The sequence below is a fragment of the Diabrotica virgifera genome, chromosome 7 (genome assembly GCF_917563875.1).
Source record: "Diabrotica virgifera virgifera chromosome 7, PGI_DIABVI_V3a".
Taxonomy (NCBI): domain Eukaryota; kingdom Metazoa; phylum Arthropoda; class Insecta; order Coleoptera; family Chrysomelidae; genus Diabrotica; species Diabrotica virgifera.
Genome location: NC_065449.1, coordinates 40458020 through 40475292, shown reverse-complemented (window position 1 = coordinate 40475292; position 17273 = coordinate 40458020). Strand labels below are relative to the sequence as shown.

Genomic DNA, 17273 nt, shown 5'->3' with positions numbered 1-17273 from the left:
TGGACGAAGTTGCAAAACAAATTATAAATATGACCAACATGGACAAACAGCATGCCTTTGGAACCAACAGAAAAGACATGAATAAAGTTGTTGGTTTCCAAGCATACATTGGTGTTTTATTTTTAGCTCGAGTTTATAAGTCCCATGGTGAAACAAATAAAAGTTTGTGGAATGAAGATCGTAGTATATTTCAATCAACAATGTCACTTGATATATTTACAAAAAGTTTGCAAGTAATACGTTTTGATAACAAAACTACTAGACAGGATAGGAGACGTATTGATAAACCTGCTGCAATAAGTGAAATTTATGAAACATAGGTAGAAAATGTACCAAAATTTTTTAACTCTGATGAAAATGTTACCGTCGATAAGCAACTAGTTGCCTTTAGACGCCGCTCTCCCTTCAAATGGTATATTCCAAGCAAGCCAGCGAAACATTGCACAAAAGTTTGGGTTTTTTTTGTAATTATGAACAGAAAAACTTATTATGCTCTAAAATTGCAGATCTATACAGGAATGCGTATGATGTGTGACTTGAGTAGTGATTTGGAAGCCCACAATATTACGTGTAATAACTTTTTGACATCGTAAAATTTAGGACAACTTCTTCTACAACAAAGTAGATACAATGCCGGGGATTATAAGTAAAATAAACCGGAGCTTTTAGCAAAATCCCTGACACACCATGAATCGATGCATCATGCATCACTTTCATCAAATAAAATAGCCCCAAATTATTTTAGATTACAATTCCAATAAGGGAGCAGTGTATACTCTAGACTAGCTTATTGGCACGTATACATGTGAGAAGAGATAAATCGCTGGCCAATGATTGTTTTTTCTACTCTGCTGGACATTTCTGCCTACAACGGGTTCGTGTTATGGGTATCAATAAATATCCAATGGAATAACAATAAATTGGGAAAACGGCGGATTTTTTCTTGAGGAATTGGGAAAAACTAATGAAACCAGTCATCATTTCCAGAAAAAATATACCAATAACTAAAGGCTCTCACGAACTGGTTAAAAGGACACGAGCAGGAAAAAGTAGACAAGATGGGAATCCTAGTGAACCTTCTATGAACAATCTAACTCCGCCTGCTAAACAAGCACGCTGTAAACTTGCCCTAAAATCGATAACAGGACTAATTTTATGTTGTATATATTACAAACATATTTGGAAAATCCATCCTTTTTATTACTGTCCCAGGTGTAAACTAAATTAAATTTTTGTAGATATTTGTTACTAGGCTATTTGAAAGAAAAAATGTCTTTTATTTTTGTTAATATGGTTTAATTTACATTAACAACATAATTTTTGTTTAATTAACCGTAATTTTTGTTTAATAAAATTTTATTTATCACTATTAGCTTATTTTGTTTCGATTAAGGAGCGTAAACCATGGTTGGGTCATATTGACCCGAACAGTACATTTGTGTACTTGACTCGAACGGGACAGCAGGGTTAACAGAGGTATTCAAAACAGAGAAAAAGATTTTTTCTACGAGCGTGCAAAAATGTCTACTTTCTCGCACGCATTTTAGTTTAGAAAGTTTTACTTTTCCGCACGCGTGTTACTTTTCTGCACGCGGTTTACTTTTCCGCACGCGGTTTTTACTTTTCCGCACGCGTATCCACCGTCATGGAAACCAAGATCGTCGTCATGCTTACTAATTATATTGAAAGTTTGGTTTTGACAACATTGTCAAAGAATTAAGTCAACTTTTTAACAATTTTATTATTATCAAATACAAAATATGTAATTTTAATAATATCTATTTATTAGCTACAATGTTTATATTGAACGTACAACTGAATCCTACGCTTTTTTCTTCAAATATGCTGTAAACTTAAAATAATCGCCTATTTTGACATTTTTTTCAATTTTTAATACTGACACTTCTTCTTTTAAGCTATTTACACTTTTTTCTTTACATCAACTCATAAAAATATTGTATTCTTTCTTGTACCTGTTTGCTGATTTTTCCGGTAACAAATTAAGATAATTGACAACGTCGAGTATAGATGGAGGTAGTTCTTCGTCACTTGATGCCATCTAAATCACTGAATTATTTTTTAGTTCGTAAGTAAAGATAAATTTTAAAGTGTGTGACGTGCTTCTTGACAATAATTGCTTTGTTTAACATCGTTGCTATGCCTTTAAAATATTAAAACCTGTACATAATAGGTATTTAGGCACCGCATTGAATTTAGTTCGGTGTTATTAGATCGTCGTCATGCTAACCAATTATATAGAAAGTTTGGTTTTGACAACCTTGTCAAAGATTTAATTTGTGTATGTATTTTTATATTAATTCAATTAATTTGGTCATTTTTAAATGCTCGTAGAAAAAATATTGTACCTAACTCTTGCAGAAAGTCTCTTGTCCGCACTCGACTGCTTGCCGAACTGCGCTTCGCTTCGTTCGGCAAACTGCAATCGCGTGCGGAAAAGTATGACTTTCTGCACTTGTTAGGAAAATAACTATAGGAGAATAATGTAACATGATTGCCATAGCCTTAGCTAATTCCCCATATTTTCCACATTTTTTGAAAAACCTCACCTTCTTTTGTCATGTAAAATCTGAAGTTTTCGGCATGGAATTGGAATTCGTAATTTGTAAATCGAAATTACAGTTCATGCTTAATCTTCATTGTTAATCATTATTTTGTGGTATTTTGTGGCACAAAAAGAAGAAAAAGAAGAAGAAGATGGCCATTGCTATACTCTCGTGCACTGAGGCTGAAAAATATTTGCATCGATTGCGTTCACGGGAAAACTTTTGAGAACTATTCGGCAGCAAATATTTCTTGGGGGTTTTTTGTCCGGGATTTTTGTGGGGATATCTTGACCAAAAAAATGTGTGTGTATTATTTGTCCAGAATTGTTTGTGGGGATGTTTTGTCCGGGGATTATTCGTCTGGGAATTATTTATACGGATTTTTTGTGGTAATTTTTTGCAGTGATCTTTTGTGTGGGGATTTTTTATTAAAAACCCATTCAAAAAATTGATACATACAACTCGTTAGAGGATCTAAGAGCCAATATAATTATTATGTTATTTATACAATATATGCTGTTTATTTAAAATATTTAATTGTAATTTTATTGTATATCATCCTCTGTAGCTCGTATTTATAAAAGATCTCGTAAGAACATTAAAAACTTTCAAGAATCAAAAAACTAATCTGTAATTAACTATGTACTTAAAATTGCAAAACTATCTTCCGGATAAATTAAAAAAGAATTGGGAAAGTTGAAGTAATCAAGATCGTAATTATATCTTTCATTCGTTTGCAATATAAGCTATCAAAGTCATAAATGCAATAATATTATTGTCCTCGAGGCATAATATCTGCAAACGAACTTTAACGACATAATCGGCAGACACTAACAAGAGTGTTAATCACGGAAAAAGTAATTATTATGGATAAGAATCTCTAGTTTGATATTTATATAACAAATTTGTTTGTAAATTACACAATGCATTATTATTGACCTAAAAATAGTACCCGCAACAATACTACCCTGTTAAGGTAAAGGGCAGTAAGTGACATTTTTGTCACAAATGAGATATTAATGTATCCTACCTAAGTAGTAACTGCTCTTACTTTTACAAAGGGTTTGGTGCACATTTATAGTCAACTTATACCAGAACTACCACTGGCAAAAAGCAGTAACTAACAAAGTAACTATCAATGTCATGATAACGGGTAGTATCGAACGTAATTTTTAATGTGAATTTAAATGGCAGTATCTACTTAGTAAAGTAGATACTGCTATTTTCCTTCACATTTGTATTCAAAGTTTGGATTATTATCATGACATAAGGCAGTATCTTCTCAGATACTGCCATTTAAACATTACCTTATTTAACATCCGTTAAAATAAATACATGACAGAAAATAAACTAGAAATTCCAAGTTAATTACGCGATAATTGTAGAGGTGTCCCTACGCAAAAGAAACAAGGTATAATTTCGCAACTGTGCCCTCTCATACCTGAAAAAAGACGGCATTTTTGGCTTTCATTAAAAGAAGATGACGTAGAAGACTTAATAAATTTCGAAAAGTTTTTTCAATATTATGTAATTAATTAATAGACTAAGAGCCGCTATAGGTGAAATTTCTTAATCATTTTAGGCACGACGGGACCCTATAACTTAAATAGTAGAACCTAAAAGAAAAGGTTTGAACACTGTGCCGTCACTTTTCAGTGGCACTTATGGACGGGATACATAAATTAAAAAATACCTTCCCTCACTACCAGGATTCAATTTTTTTCATTTATTTAAGTTCTATGTGATTGAGACATAAGATTCATTGTAATTTTAACCCACCACTCCCTTCCCCTGCCCCACCATCAAAAACTTTATTTTTCGATTTTATTTTTTTTTTGGTGGGATGCAATCAATTTTAAAATTTCAAATAATTCACACGCATAGTTAAGGCTTTTATAAAACACGTCTATTTTTTATAGACCTGTAGGTTATGTTTACATAACCTCAAAAAATTTTTACAACTATGCGTGTGAATTTTTTGAAATCTTAAAATTGATTGCATCCCAGCAAAAAAAAATAAAAACGAAAAATGAAGTTTTTGATGGTGGGGGCAGGGGAAGGGGTGGTGGGTTAAAATTACGCTGAATCTTATGTGTTAATCACATAGAACTTAAAAAAATAAAAAAAAATGAATTCTGTTATTAAGGGAGGGTACCTTTAAATTTATTTATCCCGTCCATAAGTGGAAAGTTTGATGCGCCACTGTCGACGCATGTGCCACTGAAAAGTGACGGCACAGTGTTCAAACCTTTTCTTTTAGGTTCTACTATTTAAGTTACCATCGTGCCTAAAATTATTAAGAAATTTCACCTATAGCGGCTCTTAGTCTATAAGACTTTTTTCTTTTTCTAATGTGAATTACATACATTTGATTACACTACCGCTTTATTCTGCATTTTTGTTTTATTTTTAAAACCGATATTTACATAAAGCTGACAATTTTACATTTGTGCTTAAGAAAACAACTTCATTATTAGGGCAAAAAGCAGTAACTGCTGAATTTTCAGCCAAAAAACGAGTAACACAATTGTTTGATTTGTCAAAAATTAATGCATATTTTTTAATGGTTTTTAAGGTTTTTCTGCTTAAAAATAAAGAAATAATAAATTGTGTGAAAGAAAAAATCTTAAATTACAAATAACTCAAAACCATTATTTTGGCACTTACTGCTTTTTACCTTATCACGGCAGAATATTGGTTACTGCCGCATATTTATTTCTAGTTCCGTTTACTTCCAGTACGTTGTAGTCTTCATCTTCATATACAGTGATGAGCGCGCTAATAACCGGCAAAATAGCGCAAAAGATGGAAAACACATTCATTCGGGAGATAAAAAGAAATAAAACTAGTAGAGGTGGGAGATTTAGCGATAAAAACCTATAAATTTACATTCTACTTATTGTTTCCCACCTTTAGACGTATCGGACGAGTTTGGCAACTGCCACTGTGACAGTGACAGTTTTAGTTGACATACTCCTCGGATACGTCTAAAGGTGGGAAGCAATAAATAGAATGTAAATGTATATGTTTTTATGGCTAAAGTCCCCAACTCTCTTAGTTTCATTCCTTTTTATCTCACAACTTAATATGTTTTTCATCTTTTGCGTTATTTTGCCGGTTATTAGAGCCCTAATCACTGTATTTCTTACTATACTCACCGGCAAAAAAATTCGCCCACCTGTTTAATTCCTTTCAATTTGCAGAAATTATCAATCTTGGACCACATTTTATGAAATATAATGTGAAAAACACCTTTGAAGAGAACAAAAGCGTAAAATTTTTGAAAAAAAAAGTCATTCATCAAGGGATGCTTAGCAAAAATCCAATGTTTAAAAATCTTCGGAGAAAGTTCAAACAAACATAATTTTGAAAGTGGTAGTCTAATTAAAAAAAATATGAGTATTAATAATGGGTTTTGCCGCCTCTGGTCCTTAGGACTTCTTGGAGACGATTCGGCAATCCGTTTATGATATCCTGGATCACCGATTAGAGGATATTGTGCCACTTCTCTACCGCAGCTGTCTTGAGCTCTCCGAAGGGTTGGTACTCTTGCTCTTACCCGTTTTTTGAGGTTGTCCCAAATGTGTTCAATTGCGTGCCAGCCATGGTACTTAAAACTTAAATCCCAACCTCATTAAGCTACTCACAAGTGACTCTTGCGGTATGGCCACGGCATTGTCATGCATTAATCTAAAGTTTTCAGCAATGAACGATGCGAAATGCATGATATGGCCTTGAAGAACTTCTTGCACGTATGTTTGAGTAGTCACACTGCCTGCATCGTGCACCACAAGATCCGTACGAGCTTCCTAAGAAATACCTGCCCATATCAGTATTGACTCTCCAAGGTAAGCCACTGTTTCGGTTATAGTGCATGGAGCACTATAACCGATTTCTTTCTGTCAGTCTTCTTCTAATTGTACTTTCACTAACACCAACATTTCTCACCTTAAAAAGACGCGTACGAGTTTCAGGAGCAGTGCAGAAGCGATTTCTCAACACGTTGCTGACAATGAAACGGTCATCTCGAATTGTAGTGCATCGATGTCGGCCGATGTGATAATGGCAAGAACAGCGCAAGATCTACAACATCTAGTTGAAAGTATGAATGAGATATGTAATAACTACGGCATAAGGATGAACGTCAAAAAAAACCAAATATATGACCTTCAGTAAGAATCCAATAAATGACACTAGTATCACAATAAACGGTACCAAACTTGAAAAAGTAAACAAATACAAATACTTGGGAACCCTTATCAATGAAACAGGTGACCAAAATCACGAGATAAAAAGACGTACTGAAATTGCCAGGTCTACTTTTATAAAAATGAAAAAAAAATTATTTTGTAATCGTGATATTAGTATGCATCTACGAACTAGAATGTAAAATGCTATGTATTCAGTACTTTGCTCTACGGTGTTGAATCATGGACTCTTAAACAGAGGAATATTAAAAATCTTGAAAGCTTTGAGATGTGGTGCTACCGCCGTATACTATGAATAAGTTGGGTGGATAAAATTACAAATGAAGAAGTAATACGCAGAATAAATAACGAGCCAGAAGTTCTACTGAATATAGAAAAGAGAAAACTTGAATACTTAGGCCACCTGATGAGGGGACAAAAGTACACATTTCTACAAAATATAATGCAAGGAGAAATCCAAGGACGAAGAAATCCAGGCCGTAGAAGAATGTCCTGGATGAGAAATTTGAGAGAGTGGTTTGGCTGTACCACTAACGAATTGTTCAAAACAGCAGTAAATAAAATTAGAATCGCCCTAATGATATCCAATCTCCGATAGGAGAGGCACTCAAAGAAGAAGAAGATGTCGGCCTTAACTTGGCTTGCGAGTGTATGAATCTGTCTCCCGAAATCATATGATAGCATCCCGTACCCTATTTGAGCCCTTACATCCATCGGAGAGCCCAAGGTTAAAAAGCTAGTGAATTACAATAAAATTGGCAGACTTACCTTCTGCATGCATCAGATTCCACCTTTTGTTACATCAGATGTGGAAACCTGTAAATAACAAATAAGAACGTTAAATAAGCAAACTAAGTAATAAAACAAAGTTATCTGTGCAAATATTTTATACACTGACAACTAGACTTTGGATAAACTAAATATTTCTCAATAGTGGAGTCACTGAAGGTGGATATGAGCTATTACCTCCGATTTCGTTGAACCTCCATCGATTTGCATGAAAATTGGTCAGTGGTTATAGGATATCTCAAGGAACAAAGGTGACATGGTGCCAACTTGCGCTTTTACCCTGGGGGTGGATGCCACTCCTTCTCGGGGGTAAAAATTATTTTATTAAAAATCACCCCATAATTCGATGGAGGGAAAAATTTCAAGCAAAATTTGTTATATAAAGTTATTAAAATAAATCAAAACTTTTTGAGTTATTAAAGATCAAAGATTTTAATTTTTCTTAGAAAAATGCATGTTTTTAACCAATTTTTCATCAATAACTCAAAAAGTGTAAGTTTGTGCAAAAAAGTTATTATTATCAAAATTGAAGCTAATAAAATATGAAATAAATCCCTTACTACAAAAATCTTTTAGTGTTAACTAAAAGTGAGTTATAGGTAATTGAATGTATATTCTTTTCGGCGAGTAAAAAACTCGTATTCAAGCTGAAATAACGGGAAATTGATGCATTTTATAACATAAACTTATTATACATTTGTGAAATTACTTAAAAATATCTATTAAATGAGCACCCGAACATGTTGATAGCGTTAAAATTTATGATACAAAATTTTTTCAAAAATTATCTTTTAAAAATTTTTCCAAAAAATGTTATTGTTTTTTTTAATAACTCCGTTTGTGTTTAAGATATTAGGTTCATGTAAAAACTGTTTGAAAGACAATTCCAAGTGCTATTTAAGCACGTTGAACCTAATCTTTTAAACCCCTTACTTTTTTTAAAAATAAAAGGTTAAATGACCCCGGTTGCATGGTTCCCAGAGCAAAATTTAAGATTTAAACGTTTCTATCTCGGCTATTTTTCACCTTATAGAAATAGTAAAACAGGTCAAATATTTGGCACAGAAAAAACTAAAATTTGGTTATATATAATTTTTTATGAATATTGAGTATTTTTGGAGTTATTATCAAAAGAACATGAGAATTACAATAATTTTAAAAATTAGGATTTTTTCAAATTATATTCTTTTTTTTAAATATGCATTCTAAACTGGTCAAAATTATCGAAAACAATACTTATGCTAATATAAAGAAGTTCTTGTAAGGATTACAATAAATTTTAATTTTTGTGGAAATGGCGTATGTTTTATTTTTCACTTTTTCCTAAAAAATTCGAAACAGTTCTTTTATTTTCATTATAACTTGCTTAATTTTGACGCTATTACCTTGTCCTGAAGCTCATTTGATAGGTATTCTGAAGTACTTTGGCACATGTTTAGCAGGAATATTTTATACATTGCACCGTTTTCCCGTTATTTAAGTTTGAATACTTAGATTTGAGTACTCGTCGAAAAAAATACACATTCAATTGCCAATAACTCACTTTGAAGTCTAGTTACTATTTACTTATTAGTCTAGTTTTTTATGTGAGGAGTGTATTCAGTTTTTCATTATCTTCAATTTCAGTAATAATAACTTTTTTGCAAAAGCTTATATTTTTTTATTTATATGTGAAAAACCGATTTAAAACATGCATTTTTTTACGAAAAAATAAAATCTTCGGTCTTTAATAATTCAAAAAAAGTTGATTTATTTTAATAACTTTATATAAAAAATTTTGCTTATAATTTGTCCCTCTATCGACTTATGGTATTATTTTTAATAAAATAATTTTCACCCGCGAGAAGGGGTGGCATCCACCCCCAGGGTAAAAGCGCAAGTTGGTATTATGTCACCCTTGTTCCTTGAGGTATCCTCTAATTACTCACCAATTTTTATGAAAATCGATGGAGGTTCAACGAAATCGGAGGTGAAAACCTTCAGTGACTGCACTACAATAACAAATTTAGGAATACTACTGAACAATGCAATTGTTTAATAAAAGATCCCATAAAGATCAATTAAAGACGCTGAGATTTTTACTATAATTACGTTAAGCAATTAGGTTAGTTACATCTAGTTGTGGAAAAATCAATTTTTAGTTATCTCTAACAGTATAAATAAAAATAACGATGATTGTACAATAATTTTCTGTGACTTCATCACTTATACTTTTAAATTTTAAAATCTTGCTATAAATCTTCACCCTACCCGCATTATTTAAGCAAAGCTGATCGCAAAATGCTAGCAAATGTGTTGTACAATGTAATTCAACATTATTGACATATTTATTACTCGTTTATTTACTCTACAGTGTAAGTGTAAAGTCTAAAAATTAACAAAATCTAAAAAAATAGGCATTATTTAAAAAACTAAAATTCTTAAACTAAAAACAAGAAAACTATTGTTACTGCCGCATCATGCATCTCTTTTTGTTTTTTGATCAACAACAGTTGCTGAAGAATATCTCCGCAGGAAAATTTTCACTATATAAAACGTGGCTGGAACACGTTTTCCACCCTTGTCGTGCAGTAACTAGTAATGTAATTCAATTCCAATATACATATTCGTACTTTTTTATGCTTTTTTCTTATTTTTTAAGTTACATAAGTATATCATCGTATAACATCTTATAGAGTATTCATTGGAAAGCAACTGATCTTTGCGACTGTAAAAAAATGTTTGATAAACGTCGAAGACAAAAAATAACTGAAATCAGTGTTTACAATATTAGTCCAAGTAATGAAGCTTAAAATAGGACAAAACCTCGCAATTTTTACAGAATGGATCGATTTGCTTGAAAATTTGAGAACAAGTAGTGGATAGTCCAATGATCAAAATCTATATGACAGCGAAAGGCGCTTTTAGCATGGAGGTGGTTGTCACCCCATCTCGGGGTGGAATTTTTTTATTATATTTTGACCACAAAAATTGGTAAAAACATTCATTCTAAGCAAAAAACGTTCTATATATTTTTTTTGATAAAATCAATAAAAATATCAATAAATAAAAATTGATTAAAATCAATGTTTTAATAGTGCCGTTACTGAAGGTTTTCACCTCCGATTTCGTTGAACCTTTATCGATTTTCATGAAAGTTGGTAAGTAGTTAGAGGATACCACAAGGTACAAAGGTGACATGATGTCAATTTGCGCTTTTACCCTGTAATAATATTGTAAGTTGGCGATATTTTTAGTCATTTGATTTATTCATTCTTCTTTATTTATATAATATTAATAGATTCTAGAAATTTGACTGGCTTAGAATGACTACTTTTTAAAAAACTGGAGTTAAAAGCGAATAAAGAATTTTTGTAGTTTGGTAAAAACTGCCATTTCCTTCAATAGAAAGATTAGCATCAGATATACAAAAAAATGTTTTAATATGAAATTGTAGGTTATTTAATTCCAAGAACTTGGTTTGAAAAAATTTTTTCTACGGCAAAAATTGAGTGAATCCTAAATAAGTACATATATCGAAAAACATTTATTTTTTCGATATAAAACTAACACTTTCGATAGCGAATAAATCGACAACTATTAATTTTATCAAAAAAATGTATAAAACATTTTTTGCTTAGTATGCGGAATTCAACTTTTGCGGTCAAAATATAATAAAAAATTTCCACCCCCGAGATGGAGTTGCAACCACCCTCATGGTAAAAGCGCCCTTCGGCATCATATTGATTTTGATCCTTGGACTATCCACTACTTATTCTCAAATTTTCAAGCAAATCGATCCATTCTGTAAAATTTGCGAGGCGAAAAGCATCGGTTCCTGGACTATAGTGTCGCCTTAATACTATAACTTGATAAGTCGAAATTAGTAGTTCTGAGATAAACGGGTTTAAAGATTTTAAAGATATTTGTGCTGCTACCATGATGTTGGTAATTACGGAATTCACTCTGCAGCTTTAAAATACTTTTCCTTAAATTTTTGGCTACTGATCTATTTATACTGATCTATTTATATTTGGAATACAATGCAAATTTGTTTTCCAATATGGAAAATAAAATGAAAAAGTAACGTTATCAACTTTTAGTACTATTATGATGTTAACATTTGGTAATGTAGCCTGTCGTGCCAAGTTGCATCTAAGTGAACTTTTTAACAATACTAATATTTTAAGCATTATTTTGATAAAAATTAGCGCTCTACCATGGAGGTTGCCAGATTTGCTAACAATTCTCGAATTTTTGCTTTACCATGAACCGACTCAACAGATAGCAATTACATGGTAGGCTCAATGGATTCAGATAAACACGTGCTACAACTAGATAACTAGAGTTAGCTAGTTGTAGCATTCAGTGTACATCTCATTCATGATTATTTCGATTAAACACTAGCTTGATAACTCATCTTGTCAAGTTTTAGCACTGAATATTAGGGGCATTTGAGTTTTGTCAACTTTCGTCAATCATAAATAAATACTTGACCCGTTTGAAGTGAGTTATCAAGTTTTTCCACAATTAGGAGGAAAATAAAATACACCTTGTGAACTAGTTATCTTAAAAACGTCAATTTTGGAGTTATCAAGTTCTAGTACTAAGGCGACGAATTTAAGAGGATCGGTACGTATTTTCGGCTGCAATGCTATTCAAATGGGGATTCATTTTTTTCGAATCCTGAGAAAACTAATAAGTATTTTTGAAAAATTTAAACGCAGAATGAAAGATTACGTTATTAGCGAGGGCCGAAAGTCTCTGAGAACTTCTATAATGTTTATTTTAATAAGTTACAGGGGTGAAAAACTAAGAGAAAATTTAGTGTGATTTTTAATTTCAAATATATCATTCAAAATAACATTTTTATTTATTCTAAGGGACTTTCGGCCCTCGGTAATAATTTAGTCTTTCATTCTGCGTTTAAATTTTTCAAAAATATTTATTGGTTTTTTCAGGATTCGAAAAAAATGAACACAATGCCGTGGTAATATTTTCCAAATCTATCTTTGTCTTACAACGCACTCAGCCGAATATAATATTGTCAGCATATATTGTCAGTCAGACACTGACAATCAGTGACAATTTTAAATATTTGACATTGCATCGGGAATATGTTGAGTTATTGATTAAATATTATTGATATATAGTGTATTTGATAAATAATTGATTTAAGACGTGAATTTAATAAAAAAGTTACTTATTGTGTATTATTTGTGGAAGATCCAAGCAGAGAATACATCAGGATAATATATTATGTGATCCAAGTATTTTGTTGTTAAAGATGTTCAAAATTGTAAGCGTTCCATAACAATATATTATTAAAAAATCACTTTAACACTTTTCCTCTTTTCTCGATTGAGTATTAGTCTTTGTTGTACAAATAAATTATAACAATCACTGAATACATAGTTAGTGAAAAAATTATCACATTTATTAACTGAATTAATAATTTGCAATTATAAAAATAACAGTTATCCAAGAACATTCAAAACCCATCTCTTTAAATTAATGATGACATTTTCAAGTAGAATGACATTCTAGTAATGTTTACATAAATATCCATACCAGTGTGAATTTTACTACACGTAATTTGCCGTGTAAAGACAGAAAAAGTAGGAATACACGTAAAATATTTGCGAATTATGTACAATGCGACAAGCGAGTACTGGCGGCTGACCTTCTCGTATTCTGCATTTGTCGCCGTGTATTTTCGCTCAAGGTCACGCGCCACCTCTGGCTTGTCGGATAGTACCCATAGCCTTAATATGTGAATATTTTTTTTATTTAGCTTAAATGCCTCGACAATCAAGGCCAATGGCATGGTAAAGTTGTTTTCGCAATTTTTGATTATAGTGTAATGTGTAGTGTGTATGTTGAGTAAACGTCTTGTTCTTTAGTAAAGTCGATTTCATTGTCTTTCCAAAGAGACACTATTTGTATTCGATCGTTTGCGGTCCCTCCGGTGGGTACCGATCCCACATGGAATTATAAATATGTGTGAATATGATTTAATTATTTATAATCATAAAATAAATAGGTTTGTTACTATGTTACATGCTGTACGTAACAAGCCTTAATGAAATTCTAGATAATCACTATAATATCTTCCAAGAGAAAATTTAAGCTTTAGAGATGTGCCTGCAGGAATTAACATGTTAGTTTGGAACTGTCTAATTCGGATCTAAAAAAGTAACAAAGTAAGTCAGTCCACAGTGGGTACCTGGACATATTGGTATTAAAAGGAACAAATAAGGGGACATAATTGCCAGGAGAGAGGTAGAAGAAATATCCATAAGCCCACATAGACCAGGGCGCATCTGTAAAAATATTAGTACATTTGGACGTTGAGAGGTGACTCAAATTTTTTTGCAGAAATTGCTTGAAAATAAATTAAATAATAATATTTGAGTTATCCTCCCTCTCAAAAAGGTCCGGAACATTGTTTAAATAATCAAAATGTTAAAAAATTAAGGAAAAATTCTATTTTTTCTTGGTTTTTTGATTATAACTTTAAAAGTATTCATTTTCGAGAAAAGTTGTAGTGACATAAAAGTTACCTAATTAAATTTCCTACAATATAGTATTCATTAAAAATTTAAAAAATAGTCACCCTTATTGCAAAATAGCAATAATTGTGAAAAAAACATACAAAGACAAGTATTGGCATTTTACGTTTTTCAACCATTTATGCTACACTTAGGACCTTCATATTTCACTCAGAAAAACTTTATGATACAGTAAAACAATACTGTAAATTTCATTAAGATCGGTTCAATAGATTTTGCAAAATAAATTTTGCAATCCAGCTTTCGTAAAAAAAATTCATTTTTTCAAAATGTTACAGGACTGAAAATAAAGCAGATAGCAAGTTGAAATTTTTTTTGCATATAGAAGTGTACTGTACCTTTCATTTGCAATTTTGCAAAATTAAAATCGATTAACATCACGGCGTCAGGAATTTTTTAAATAAACATTAATTATTGGTGCTACGCGCAGGACAGCGGATAGTTTGCTCTGATTGGGCATTCTAATGACCTTTGATAATGATTGATACATTTTAATTTTCATTACATTTCGATATAAATAAATAAATTTGTTTATTGCAAAATAAAAACACATACTCTATCCTTTGAAATAACACTTTTATTAGCAAAAACTTTCTTTGTTCATATATTTTAACTTAAAAAATAAAAGTTTATTATTTTTAAACATATGCAATTGTTTAAACAATATTTCACAAACAATAATAAAATTAGTTTGATTTTTGTGGAATTAAAATATTAAAATACAACCAAATATAGAGTAAGAAAATAATATAATATAAAGATTGGAAGAAATTTTGGTGGAAATCAACTTGTGTGAATCGAACACCGCTGTCCTGCGCGTAGCACCAAAAATTATTGTTTATTTCAAAAATTTTCTGACGCCGTGATAATTATTCGATTTTAATTTTGAAAATTGCAAATGAAAGGTACAGTACACTTCTATAAGCAAAAAAAAATTCAATTTGCTATCTGCTTTATTTTCAGTCCTGTAGCATTTTGAAAAAATGAATTTTTTTTGCGAAAGCTGGATTGCAAAATTTATTTTGCAAAATTCATTGAACCAATCTTAATGAAATTTACAGTTATTGTTTAACTGTATCATAAAGTTTTTCTTGGTGAAATATGAAGGTCCTAAGTGTAGCATAAATGGTTGGAAAACGTAAAATGCGAATACTTGTTTTTGTATGGATTTTTCGCAATTATTGCTATTTTGCAACTAGGGTGACTATTTTTCAAATTTTTAACCAATTCTATATTGTAGGAAATTTAATTACGCAACTTTTATGTCAGTACAACTTTTCTCGGAAATAAATATTTTTAAAGTTATAATCAAAAAACGAAGAAAAAAATCGAATTTTTTTTCAATTTTTGACATTTTGATTATTTAAACAATGTTCCGGACCTTTTTGAAAGGGAGGATAACTCAAATATTATTATTTGATTTATTTTCAAGCAATTTCTCTACAAAAATTTGAGTCACCTCTCAACGTCCATCTTAAAACAGATGCGCCCTAGACTAACAACCTGTCGTTTCCATAATAGCTTTGCAAGCATAGCCAAAATTACAATATGGGATTGGGTGGAACGGATAAAACCGATTTGCTTTTTATACGAGGTAGCTAGAGAGGTATGAGTTTATCGAAAACTAAAGCAATTTTTGGGTGTTCGTTTATTTTCTATTAACACTCTATTTATGTGCATTAAAAATAAAAATGGCTAACTTAATAAATTAAGGAATACACATAGAAATGACGCCTATCTAAATCTCTCTTAGAAACTTACCATCATGTCCGGATAATTCACTGAAACCTCACATTTATATCACTGTCAATGTTTGTATAAGGTAAAAATCGCAGACTAACAAAAAATTAACATCTATCAGATAATTATCCCGTCGATACTGGTAATGATTAAATTCTATGAGTATTGTTCAACTTTGTAATAGTTAAAAATAACATATGTTACGAAACACGTGATTGAAAAAAATGTTTGCAAAATAATTCACAAACTTAAACGTTCTTTTGCAATTTTGTTCTTTACAATAAAACCACATAAACTTGTTTATAAACAGGTCTATGTAATATTTAGAATTGTTAGAATATATGTACGAGCATACCTTTGAATGTTAGTTGTTGTTGGGCTTATTTACTTAATTTAAGAAAAATGTGAAAACAAAAACCAGCTTACAAAATAACATGGTGATATACTAAAGGTTAAAAACATTGATAAAAACAAGATGAATATTTTGCATATTTTGCATAAATTTTTAAGCTATTTACATGATGCACAAAAATAATTCTTGTACTCAGGCCCGGAACTGGGGGTACGTACCCCGGGCGACAGATTTCAGAGGGCTGCAAACTTTGAACAATTTATAAAAAAAATAACAATAATAATTAGTGCGTCGAGCCTAGTAGGCTCATGGCTTGATTGACCATTCTCTTACATTGCTTCTTGTCCATTGCTTTCATCATCCCATTTCTGCATGTAATTTATAATGATTATTTCCTCTTTACTTTCTACAAGAAAATCTATTTTGTTGTGATTCTTCCTTGTCTAAAACCCTCCTGGTATTCACCAACTGTATCTCCCTTTCTTTTTTTAGTATTTTGACAATATTTATAGGCCGCTCACAACCTGGCCTATTTCGTTCCGGAAGCTTCTGGCGGCGAACTGTCTGAGACCCTTTCTCTGGGCGAGATAAAAGAAACTTGTTTACAATCGGCGTATCTAGAAGGCCATAGATAAACTTTTTTTATTGGTCTGTAAATAATATTCACCTTTCGATTTTTCTGGAAATCAGTCGACTAATTGTACATTACTATATAAATAGACATTTTTGGAATTATAGTATAGTTGTGAATTTGAAACCGTCGGTGTACTTTGATTTGTAACGGGCGCGGTATAATTTTTGAATTTGTAATTAGATAAATTAGATATCGTAGTGTAATAATTAAATTAGATATCGTAGTTTGCAAAATAAAAGATATAAGTTCAGTGTTTTTCATTTGCTTAGAAGTTATTAAAAATAAATAAAGTCAACTAAAACTAAACGTTAGTACCTAAAGGATCATAGAAAAGTCAGTTTTGTAACAGTATATTCTTTATATGCATCACCAATATTTTTGTTTGGTTTAGTATTTATGATGTTTGATATGAATTGTTAAATGTATTTTGTATTT

At 31.3% G+C, this 17273-nt stretch overlaps 1 protein-coding gene across 2 annotated transcripts in view; it reads right to left on the bottom strand.

The window, feature by feature from the left end:
• LOC114329403 (uncharacterized) overlaps window positions 1–17273 on the bottom strand; it is a 620236-nt gene that overhangs the window by 142230 nt on the left and 460733 nt on the right. Inside the window, exons 1-2 of one of the 2 annotated variants that reach the window (XM_050655975.1) lie at window positions 15874–15982; window positions 7541–7588 (exon numbers count right to left, since the gene is read on the bottom strand). The gene's annotated coding sequence lies outside the window, so the exon portion shown is untranslated. Of the gene's footprint in view, window positions 1–7540; window positions 7589–15873; window positions 15983–17273 lie in introns of those variants that run through there. The other variant, XM_050655973.1, reaches the window with a different exon arrangement.